General features: G+C 38.0%; 1 pseudogene; it reads right to left on the bottom strand.

Moving 5' to 3' along the window:
* On the bottom strand, positions 4,821-5,934 carry LOC102175616 (annotated as a pseudogene).

Below are 10,540 nucleotides of genomic sequence, written 5' to 3'. Positions count from 1 at the left end.
TTTTGCCTTTTTGCATTTCTTTTTCTTGAGGATGGTCTTCTTCACTGCCTCCTGTAGAGTGTCACAAACCTCAATCCGTATTTCTTCAGGCACTCTGTCTATCAGGTCTAATCCCTTGAATCTATTTGTCACTTCTACTGTATAATCATAGGGATTTGATTTAGGTCATACCTGAATGGTCTAGTGGCTTTCCCTACTTTCTTCAATTTAAGTCTGAATTTGGAAATAAGGAGTTCATGATCTGAGCCACAGTCAACTCCCGGTCCTGTTTTTGCTGACTGTATAGAGCTTCTCCATCTTTGGCTGCAAAGAATATAATCAATCTGATTTCGGTATTGACTGTTTGGTAATGTCCATGTGTATAGTCTTCTCCTGTGTTGTTGGAAGAGGGTGTTTGCTATGACCAGTGTGTTTTCTTGGCAAAACTCTGTTAGCCTTTGCCCTTCTTCATTTTGTTCTCCAAGGCCAAATTTGCCTATTATTCCAGGTATCGCTTGACTTTTTACTTTTGCACCTCAGTCCCTTATAATGAGAACATCTTTTTGGGGTCTTAGTTCTAGAAGCTCTTGTAGGAAACTAATAAAAATTTTATTAGTTCACTAATTGTTGAAATTGTATTGAAAACTGTTGTAATTTATACATTTATGTGGTAAAATTACATCTTTACTATATCAAAAACCTTCCAATTCATAAGCAAAATTTTCTTCTCTATTTATTCAGGTTTCTTTTTTGTTCCTTAATAAATAATTTTCTCTATGACATTAAATAAATCTTTAGCTTGATTTATCAGTAGTAGCTATAGATTTCATTGCTAATAAATATAGGGTTATGTTACTGCTACATTTTTAAGATGTTTTAAGACTATATGAATAGTAGTGATTTTTGTCTGTTGATCTTGTATCAACAATCCTACAAAAATCTTTTCCTGATTTTTAGAGTCTCTGAAATTATCATCTGAAAACAATGACAATTTTGCTTTATTTTTTGCAAGTCTTACAACTCTTAACATTTTTTTTTTTTTTGGTCTTGTTCATTGTTTATGGTGTCTAGTACTGTGTTGAATAGTAGTGAGTTTAGTAGGGTCTTACTGACTTACTTGAAGGTATTTCTGAAAAGATTATCCTTAACTGTGATGTTTGAAATAGGTTTTTGGTAGATGTATTTTATGAATTTAAGGAATTTCCCTTTAGTTTTAGTTTACTAAGATATTTTAAAATCACAAACTATTAAGTTTTCCTAATTTTGCTGCATCTGCTAAAATAATCATATGACTTTTCTTCAGTCTGTTGTGTAATGAAATATGTAGAAAATTTTGACATTGTTCTATTCTTGAATTTCTGGCATAAACTCAAATTAGTCGCAATGTATGGATTTTATCATAAATTTTCTCTGATGTGGAATCATCTTTCTTTTTTTCCCATTATGTGGAAATGAAGAAATAGGGAAAACCACTAGACCATTCAGCTATGACCTAAATCAAATCACTTACGATTGTACAGTGGAAGTGACAAAATAGATTCAAGGGATTAGATCTGATAGATTGCCTAAAGAACTATGGACAGAGGTTCGTGACACTGTACAGGAGGCAGTGACTGAGACCATCCTCAAGAGAAAGCAAAACCAATACAATATTGTAAAGTAACTAGCCTCCAACTAAAATAAATAAAGTTAAATTTAAAAAAAAAGAAATGCAAAAAGGCAAAATGGTTGTCTGATGAGGCCTTACCAAAAGCTGAGAAAAGAAGAGAAGCTAAAGGCAAAGGAGAAAAGGAAAGATATACCCATTTGAATGCCTAGTTCCAAACAATAGCAAGGAGAGATAAGAAAGCCTTCCTAAGGATCAATGCAAAGAAACAGGGGAAAACAATAGAATGGGAAAGACTAGAGATCTCTTCAAGAAAATTAGAGATACCAAGGGAACTTACATGCAAAGATGAGCACAATAAAGGACAGAAATGGTATGGACAGAAATGGTATGGTAACAGAAGCAGAAGCTACTAAGAACAGGTGGCAAGAAACACAGAAACACTATACAGAAAAAAATCTTCATGACTCAGACAACCACGATGGTATGATCACTTACCTAGAGCCAGATATCCTGGAATGCAAAGTCAACTGGGCCTTAGAAAGCATCACTACGAACAAAGCTAGTGGAAGTGATCAAATTCTAGTTGAGCTCTTTCAAATCCTGTAAGATTATGCTGTGAAAGTGCTGTACTCAATATGCCAGAAAATTTGGAAGACTCAACAGTGGCCACAAGACTGGAAAAGATCAGTTTTCATTCCAATCCCAAAGAAGGTCAATGCAAAAGAATGTTCAAACTACCACACAATTGCACTTATCTCACAGGCTAGTAAAGTAATGCTCAAAATTCTCTAAGCGAAACTTCAACAGTATGTGAACCATGAACTTCCAGATGTTCAAGCTGGATTTAGAATAGGCAGAGGAACCAGAGATCAAATTGCCAACATCCATTGAATCATCAAAAAAGCAAGAGAGCTCCAGAAAAACATCGCTTTTGCTTCATCGACTATGCCAAAGCCTTTGACTGTGTGGATCACAACAAACTGGAAAATTCTTCAAGAGATGGGAATACCAGACAACCTGACCTGCCTCCTGAGAAATCAGTATGCAGGTCAAGAAGCAACATTTAGAGCTGGACATGTAACAACAGACTGTTTCCAAATTGGGAAAGGAGTACATCAAGGCTGTATATTGTCACCCTGCTTATTCAACTTATATGCAGAGTACATCATGCAGAATACTGGGCTGGATGAAGCACAAGCTGGAATCAAGTTTGCCTGGAAAAACATCAATAACCTCAGATATGCAGATGACACCACCTTTATGGCAAAAAGAGAAGAACTAAAGAGCCTCTTGTTGCAAGTGAAAGAGGAGAGTGAAAAAGCTGGATTAAAACTCAATATTCAGAAAACTAAGATCATGGCATCCAGTCCCATCACTTCATGGCAATAGATGGGGAAACAAAGAGAGACTTTATTTTGGGGGGCTCCAAAATCACTGCAGATGGTGACTTCAGCCATCACAATAGAATCCGCTTGCTCCTTGGAAGAAAAGCTATGACCAACCTAGACAGCATATTAAAAAGCAGAGACATTACTTCACCATCAAATGTTCTTCTAGTCAAAGGTATGGTTTTTCCAGTGGTCATATATGGATGTGAGAGTTGGGCTATAAAGAAAGCTAAGTGCCAAAGAATTTATGTCTAGAACTGTGGTGTTGGAGAAGACTCTTGAGAATCCTATGGTGTGCAAGGTGATCCAACCAGTCAATCCTAAAGGAAATCAGTCCTGAATATTCATTGGAAGGACTGATGCTGAAGCTGAAGCTCCAATACTTTGGCCACCTGATATGAAGAACAAACCCATTTGAAAAGACCCTGATGCTGGGAAAGATTGAAGGCAGGAGTAAAAGGGGAAAACAGAGGATGCGATGGTTGGATGCCATCATTGACTCAATGGACATGAGTTTGAGTAAACTCATGGAGTTGGTGATGGACAGGGAGGCCTGGCGTGCTGCAGTCCATGGGTCACAAAGAGATGGATACAACTGAGTCACTGAACTGAACTGATGTGGAAATATGAAATGTTTATTTTAGATATCAGACAAGAGCAGAACTAAGTATTGCAATTTTACTGCAGCATTTTGAAAACCAGCCCTTCACCACAGTGTAAGATATAAATGCAGGTGCACAAGGGAACATGTGACATAAAATGTAGTAGGTTGGTTGCTGCTATAGACTACAGTCTATAGTCACAGACTGAAAGTAGAGAGTTATGTTATTTGGGGGGAATGTTTTGTACCCCGAGCCCAGGAGACAGCATCTCAGCAGCTCTGATAAAACAGCTCTAGAGGCTGGTGAAGTCAGGCTGTATACAAGTTTGCAAAAGAGAGAATAGGCAGTCTGAACATCAAAGATCAGATATCAAGTTAAGGAATTTAGCATTCTACAGTATGGAAAGGTGTAAGCCTCTGGGCTCACTGAATTTGTTCCTTTTGTATGCACCTCAGATATCTGGGACCAATCCTCTTTCCGTGTTGACCTTGCTTCTTGCATTCTCACAGTTCCTCAGTGATCACCATGCCGGACAGGGGATGGCAGCATCTGCTGGATCACAGTTTGGGGAGCCCTCATTCACATTTGGAAGCCAGAAATCAATCACTGATGGCTGTGACATTTCTTGTTGGTTAACATGGCAGAAGACATTTTCATTTCACACTGCCCTGCCAAATACTTCGAAGCCCTACCCAGGTCCTACTGCAAGACTGGTGGTCCCAAGAGTTTTACAGAAACAAATCATTAAAAATAATAACAAAGCAATTAAAAAGACAAATCAAAATGCCTCAGTGACTACATGTCCAACTCAAACTTTATTTAAATGTTATATTTTCCTCCCACTAATAAAGCTTTATTTCACTCAAACTTGAACAATGAATCTTCCATACTGAAGTATCTTTGTTGCCTAATTAATTCAAAGGAAAAAAACAAAATGACTAGTAAGGAAAAATGTAGGGTTTAACACACCTTTTAATTTGTTTTAAATATTTAAGGTTTTTAAATTGCTTGAAGTTTTTAATCTCAGGTAGGAAAACATTATCTGAATTGAATACCCTAATGGCAAACCACTGTAAAATGTTTTCAGCTGCATCTGGGGCAGAGGGCCTAGTGATTATCTTCAAAGCTCCCCAACTTTCTTCATGAGAAGGTCAGAAGTACACTGGTTTGTTTTATTGCACCATCCACTAGGTGATCTAAGTTGCTTTTCCTCTGGCAGGGACTTTATTTGTCAGAATGGATCTATGCTTGACCTCCAAATTTGGCCCACAATTTACTGATGAGCTTCATAACCTTTGAGTTACCCTGATATTTTTACACATTTGCAGGGTTCTGGGCTACATCCTGGAAGGCCACCATAACTTCTGGGTCCTGCATGGCTGCAAGGACCTCTGGGTCACTAAAAATTTCTTTCATCCAGGCATTCATGGCATTCCAGGCATGCCCCCCTCCCATTCCATGCATTCCTCCAGGAAAATTACCAGGAATTCCCCCAGGAGAGCCACCTGGAAAAGAACCATACTGAGCTCCTGATTGTCCCCTGGCTTCTTCCTCCATCTGGGCTCTCTCATGTTCTTCCCAAGCCTTCTTAACCCTTTCTGTTCTTTTTTTTGATCTCTCACTCTTTGGGCTTTTTGGTCATACTTTCTCCAGTATCAGCAGTTTTCTGGACCTTTGGGTGAACTTCCATCAGCATTGTACTAGCATCTTCATAATCCAGCTTACAGGAAGAGGCAAGATCACTGGCAGCTTCTTTCTGATGGCCCAGAAGTCTGTGTGCTTTCCCTCGCTACATGTATAGCTGAGCTGCATCCAGATTTATTTCAGTAACTCTTCCACAGGCTTGGATGGCAGCATTTCCCTTCTGCAGTTTGATGAAGACACTGGTTCTCTTGGCATACAGAATGGCCACACAAGGGGTTAGCTTGACGGCATCTTTAAACAACTCATTGGCATTCTGTAGCTCACCATCATTTAGGGCATCAGTGGCAGCCACTTATTTTTTTTAGTCATTTGCCTGATCCATCATCTCCTTAGTTATTGCTATGTTTTTATCTCCCATTTCTTGAGGGGCATTATGGTCTGGTTCAATCACACCTTCATTATCAAATTCTAGATCACTTTCCTCAGTTGATGGTTTGTCTGTCTTTATGTTTTCCTTCACCTTCTTACTATCTGCTTTTGCTTCCGAAGTGTTTAATTCTGATTTAGTTTTATGAGAAACAGGTGGCATTTTAGCCCCCATACTCTCTACCCACTCCCTCAGGAAGCTCATTTCCTCTGTGTTCAGAACACTCCAGTCCTGCTCACACATTTACAGGAAGGCTCCAAGCTCTCTCATTTTGTGGGGGTCCATGGTCCAGGAGGCAGTGGGAGGTGGTGGGCCTAAGCTGCTGGCCAGATGCCAGGCCTGGGCACTACTTCAGCGTGACCACGTAAAGGGGAAGGATGCCCCAAGGCTGAGCAAACTAGAACCTCCCTGGCCACTGGCTCTGCCCACCCAGCTACCCTGGGTTCTTCTCCTGCTCATTCCTACTTTCTCTACCTCTGCCCTGCATGCTGGTTAAAACCTTCTGGAAGTGTGGCTGTTCATGCTGTTGCCCACCTCTCCACGCATGCATTCTTATATTAACTCAAAACCTGTGCTCTAGAGGGATCAACCATCCAGTGTTTTCAAGAAGGTGGAAACTGTTAGCCCCTGAAGGAGGTTATTTAGAATAGAATATTCTCTTGAGTGTGGCCATTAAGTGGAACATGATACCATGAAGCCAAAAGGCCTTCTGGCCAGAGCAGCAGTCACAGCTCTGGGTGAGGAAGAATCATTTTGACATCAGATATTCTGTGATGTTTTTTCTAATTTGTCATTTTTAATTCTCTACTTTGTTATGTGATAGATTTTCTTCCAGTTTATTGAGATAGACTGATATACAGCACTATAAAAGTGTTAGGTATATAGCATAATGGTTTGGCTTTTGTTGTCTAGTCCCTAACCACTATCCGACTCTTTGCAACTCCATCGACTGCAACAGGCCAGGCTTCCCTGTAGCTCCCTATCTCTGGGAGTTTGTTCAAACTCATGTGCCTTGAGTGGATGATGCCATCCAACCATCTCACCCACTGTCGCCCCCTCACCCTTCTTCTTCCCGCCCTCAATCTTTCCCAGCATCAGGGTCTTTTCAAATGAGTCGCTCTTCACGTCAGGTGGCCAAAGTATTGGAGCTTCAGCGTCAGTCCTTCCAGTGAATATTCAGTGTTGATTTCCTTTAGGATTGACTGGTTTGATCTCCTTACAGTCCAAGGGACTCTCAAGAGTCTTCTCTAGCACCACAGTTCAAAAGCATCGATTCTTTGGCGCTCAGCTTTCTTTATGGTCCTACTCGCACATCCATACATGACTACTGGAAAAACCGTAGCTTTGACTACACATACCGATCTTTGCCGGCAAAGTAACATCTCTGGTTTTTAATCTGCCGTCTAGGTTTGTCATAGCTTTTCTTCCAAGGAGCAAGCATTTTTTAATTTAGTGGCTGCAGTCACCATCTAAGGTGATTTTGGAGCCCAAGAAAATAAATTCTGTCACTGTTTCCTTTGTTTCCCCATCTAGTTGCCATGACATGATGGAACTGGAAACTATGATCTTCGTTTTTTGACTGTTGAGTTTTAACTAAGACCTGGTACCCCAAAATAAATAAATACGTAAACTCAGTGATGTGTGGTTTTCAGATGAAATGATCTTTGATTTCTTTTTAAAATTTTATTCTTGAGTATCACTTTTAATGTCATTACAAATAGCATCAAGTTTTCATTTTTATTTCCTAATTCTTTGTTGCTTACATGTAGAAACAATTTGTATATATTGACCTTGAGACACTGTTTGATTCACTTACTGGGTCTAGCAGAACTTTTTATAGAATCCTTATATAATCCTATGTAGAATCCTTTATATAATTATAGAATCCTTTTATATTTTATAGAATCCTTTTATATTTTATAAAATCCTTTAGATTTTCTGAAAGTGAATTTTTATCTCTATTTCCCTTGATCTTTTTCCCTTTCTGCCTGATTACATTGCCTTAGACTTCAGTAGAATGTTGAATAGGAGGGGTAAAAACAGACCTCATTCAATATTTTAACAATAAGCTAAATTCAGTATAGAATTTGAGGAATCTCTTTTAGTTTTCCTAGAGTTTTTATTTTTATCATAGTTGGGTATCAAACATGGTCATGTGATTTTTTGGTACCTATTTTGTGCATATTTTCTGTACCTCTTCTGTACCTAACCATGTTGCTGTTTTTTTTATTCTGTTAGTAAACCAAACATGCATTCCTAGGATAATCCTTGGTTAGTCATATCATATTATCCTATTTATATACTGCTGGGTTAAATTTGCTAATATTTGGTTAAGAAACTTTCTGCCTATGTTCAGGGGTATTACTCCATGGTTGATTTTCCTTTTGTGAAGGGCTTATGGTTTTGCTTTATCATTATTTGATATTAGAGTTATGCTGGTATAGTGGTCCCATAAAATGAATCGGGAACGGTTTTTCCTCTTTTATTCCTGAAAGAGTATTGGAGGGATTCAAAAATCAATTTCTTTACCAGTTTCCATCAATTTATTAAGTTGTGCTTTTGAGGAATTTGTCTGTTTCATCTACCTACATCATCAGGTTTGTGGCCTTGTGTCTTTAACAGTACCTGACTATCTTTCTGGACTTCCCTGGTGGCTCAGATGGTAAAGCGTCTGTCTGCAATGCGGGAGACCCGGGTTCAATCCCTGAGTTGGGAAGATCCCCTGGAGAAGGAAATGGCAATCCACTCCAGTACGATTGCCTGGAGAATCCCATGGACAGAGGAGCCTGGTAGACTACAGTCCATGGGGTCACAAAGAGTCAGACACAACTGACTGACTTCACTTTCACTACTATCTTTCTAATTATTGTAGATTTATAGTCATGTTTCCTGTCTTATTTTGTATATTTATACTTTGTGCTTTTTTTCCCCTAAATTGGTGTTGTTAGTGTATATCAATTTTAATAATCCTTTCAAGAACCAACTTAGCTTGAAGAATTTTCTCTTTACTTCCACAAAATTTTTTCTGTTCTCTATTATTTTCTTCTGTCTACTGATATTGTGTTTGCTTCTTAGATTATTGATTTTAGAACTTTTTGTTTTCATATATTTTACTATATTATATATCTTACAATACATTGCTGTTGATTTTGCTTTACTCAAATATCTTTCAGAGAAATTGGGAAACACAAAAGAAAAGATATACCTTTCTTAATCATTTCTGGAACTTTCAATCCTTCCTGCAGATTAAAGTTTCCAACTGGTGTTGTTTCTCTCCAGCCTATGGAACTTCCTTTAATATTTATCACAGTATAGTTATACTGAAAGCAAGTTTTCTTGGGTTTTATTTTTCCAAAAATGCCTTTTTCTTGCCTTCATTTTTTAAGAGTTTTTATTGCTAAATATAGAATTCCAGACTAGCTGTTTGGGCTTACTGGCAAAACTGTCATAATATTATATTACCAAAGAAAAGGAAAACAAACAAAAATTAAATCTGTACTTCTTAAAGTTCCATCTTTGCCTTATCCTTGTGCTTGGAGTTTTCAAAGAAATCCAGATCAAGAGGCATAAAATGCTATGACAACTAAGCACAAATCCTGACATGTTTCTTAGCAGCTGGAGAACTTATGGAAATAAAATTGACCCATGAAAGCCATGTGACAGCTTTAGATATGATCCAGAAGTTGATTAAAGGACTGGAAGCAAAGACTGACATTGAAAGAATGTCAGTACAGCTGTAGATAGAATATCTATAAAACTATAACACTTGATGAAGAAAAAGATTGAGCAGTCATTTCACGACAGTCCTTATTTTTTTTTTTTTTTGAGTATAGTTGATTTATAATACAGTATTAGTTTCAGGTGTACAACATAATGATTTGATATTTTTATAGATTATACTCTAAAGTTTTTATGAAGTATCCTTGTGCTGTACAATATACCATCTCTGTTTACTTATGTAACAAATAGTCATTTGTATCTCAATTTCCTACCCATATCTTGCTGCTTCCCCCTGTCTTGTCCCCACTGGTAATCACTGGTTTGTTCTATGTGTGAGTCTGTTTCGTTGTATTCATTGGCTTTATCATTTAGATTCGACATATACATGATAACATATCATGTTTATCTTTCTCAGCCTGGCTTATTGCACTGGCATAATACACTCTATGTCCATCCATGTTCTTGCAAATAGCAGAATTCCACTTTTTCATGGCTAATATTCCATTGTGTGGTATAACATCCCCTTTATATCTTGATTGCTTTCATATCTTGGTTATTGCAACTAAGGCTGCTCTGAATATTCGGGGTGCATGTATCTTTTAGAATTAGAGGTTTTGTATTTGATATATACCCAGGAGTAGAATTGCTGGATCATGTGGCGGTTCTATTTTCAGGTCTGAGAAACTTCCATAGTGTTATATAGTGGCACTGCCTATTAACATATCCAGAAACAGTGCAATACCGTTCCTTTTTGTCCACAGCCTGGCCAGTATTTCCTGTTTGTAGACATTTTGATGATAGGCATTTTGAGGTATGAGGTGATATCTTACTGTGGTATTTTTAATTTTTATTTTATATTGGACTATAGTTGATTTACAATGTTGTGTTAATTTCAGGTGTACAGGTGTACAGCAAAAGTGATTCAGATATTGAGCAGAGGTTCCTGTGCTAAACAGTACACTCTTTATGGTTATCTGAACTATGGACGAAGGTTTGTGACATTGTACAGGAGACAGGGATCAAAACAATCCCCATGGAAAAGAAATGCAAAAGAGCAAAATGGCTATCTGAGGAGGCCTTACAAATAGCTGTGAAAAGAAGAGAAGCGAAAAGCAAAGGAGAAAAGGAAAGATATAAGCATCTGAATGCAGAGTTCCACAGAAGAGCAATG

This window comes from Capra hircus, chromosome 1, assembly GCF_001704415.2.
Source record: "Capra hircus breed San Clemente chromosome 1, ASM170441v1, whole genome shotgun sequence".
NCBI classification, from domain to species: Eukaryota; Metazoa; Chordata; class Mammalia; order Artiodactyla; family Bovidae; genus Capra; species Capra hircus.
This window is presented reverse-complemented; position numbering and strand designations above follow the sequence as displayed.